The following is a 2,209-nucleotide window of genomic DNA, read 5'->3' as shown; positions in this document are numbered from 1 at the left end:
CTGTGGATTTTATATGGCTGTTGGCAACCAAACTATCTCCATCTAGAGCCCAACTCTAGTTGAGGGCAGGTTATACAGTATATATGAATGAGATTTATTTATTTATTTTATTTAACCTTTATTTAACCAGGTAGGCTAGTTGAGAACACGTTCTCATTTGCAACTGCGACCTGGCCAAGATAAAGCAAAGCAGTTCAACACATACAAAAACACAGAGTTACACATGGAATAAACAAACATACAATCAATAATACAGTAGGAAAATCTATATACAGCATGTGTAAATGAGGTAGGATAAGAAAGGTAAGGCAATAAATAGGCCATGGTGGCAAAGTAATTACAATATAGCAATTAAACACTGGAATGGTAGGATGTGCAGAGGATGAATGTGCAAGTTGAGATACTGGGGTGCAAAGGAGCAAGATAAATAAATAAATACAGTATGGGGATGAGGTAGATTGAATGGGCTATTTACAGATGAGCTATGTACAGGTGCAGTGATCTGTGAGCTGCTCTGACAGCTGGTGTTTCAAGCTAGTGAGGGAGGTAAGAGTCTCCAGCTTCAGAGATCTTTGCAGTTCTTTCCAGTCATTGGCAGCAGAGAACTGGAAGGAGAGGCGGCCAAAGGAAGAATTGGCTTTGGGGGTGACCAGTGAAATATACCTGCTGGAGCGCGTGCTGCTATGGTGAGCAGTGAGCTGAGATAAGGCGAGGCTTTACCTAGCAGAGACTTGTAGATGACCTGGAGCCAGTGGGTTTGGCGACGAGTATGAAGCGAGGGCCAGCCAATGACAAAACAGATGGCACTGTGATAGACTGCATCCAATTTGTTGAGTGGAGTGTTGGAGGCTATTTTGTAAATGACATCGCCGAAGTCGAGGATCGGTAGGATGGTCAGTTTTACGAGGGTATGTTTGGCAGCATGAGTGAAGGATGCTTTGTTGCGAAATAGGAAGCCGATTCTAGATTTAATTTTGTTTTGGAGATGTTTAATGTGAGTCTGGAAGGAGAGTTTACAGTCTAGCCAGACACCTAGGTATTTGTAGTTGTCCACGTATTCTAAGTCAGAACCGTCCAGAGTAGTGATGCTGGACGGGCCGGCAGGTGCGGGTGTAGCAGTGTGATGTTGTTCCCCTAGATTACGCACCAAATTGCACACAAGGACCAATTCAAATAGGCCAGGTCAAGAGGGGATGTTAATAATCTGATAATAATAATAATAATTCAGTGTATTTTTTTATTTAATTACAGCTGCATAGCTAATGTTTTTATTTGGTGTACAAACACTTTTTCATACCAATATTGTACATACAAGTGATTGTAAAAGTTTTGTATATTTTGGTTTGGCCCATCGCGGGTTATCTGTATCCCCATACCACTTTATCGTTCTCTTTTGCCTGACCCTCGGCTAGCAAGGTATGTTGTCCTTGGCTCCGAAACTGTTTAATATGGAACCGTCATAAGGTTATACAATGTACTGTTTTGCAACCATACGTTTGTTATAGTGTGGACAGTGTAGGAATTTATGTTAACAAGTTTCACAGAGCTCACTGACTGGGGTATCTGTTGTAACTTCTAAGTACTTGTGACAGTGGTTGAGTGAGTGTACATGTGCTCGCGCAGGTGCCGGAGAGCTGTGACTGCACCAAGGGTAACGTGTGTGTTGTCTCTTCGTGTGCAGGTATGTCTTTTATTTTGTCAGAATTATGTTCTGTATAGTTTTACTTGTATATGCTGTTGTGCAGCGAGTGTGCACGCAGCACCTGTTAATTCCTTTTGGCGCTCTTTTGCCTGACCCTCGGCTAGCAAGGTGCCGGAGAGCTGTGACTGCACCAAGGGTAACGTGTGTGTTGTCTCTTCGTGTGCAGGGCAAATAAAAAGATTTCAACGAGCAGACCATCAGTTGTGGCAGCGTCTTCATTAAGAATTACACAACGCAGAACGAACCACGCTACAAACTGGTGCCGAGACCTGCCGACTGGTTAGCTCAAGCTGACCACCGGAGCTGTGCATGTGGAGGAGATGCGCGACCCGCGCATGCGCACTTGTTGATGGTTTGCTATAAGTGAATGTATACTGTAAATAGTGAAGGTGAATGTAGCAGATTCACTAGATAATTGTATTGGCGTTTATTTGCATGTTTTGAGGGAATTTGTTTATTGCATTTTTTTTGTATTTGTATGCAGTAAATTACATTGTAGTTTAGTTC

This window comes from Salvelinus fontinalis, chromosome 4 (assembly GCF_029448725.1).
Source record: "Salvelinus fontinalis isolate EN_2023a chromosome 4, ASM2944872v1, whole genome shotgun sequence".
Classification (NCBI taxonomy): domain Eukaryota; kingdom Metazoa; phylum Chordata; class Actinopteri; order Salmoniformes; family Salmonidae; genus Salvelinus; species Salvelinus fontinalis.
This window is presented reverse-complemented; position numbering follows the sequence as displayed.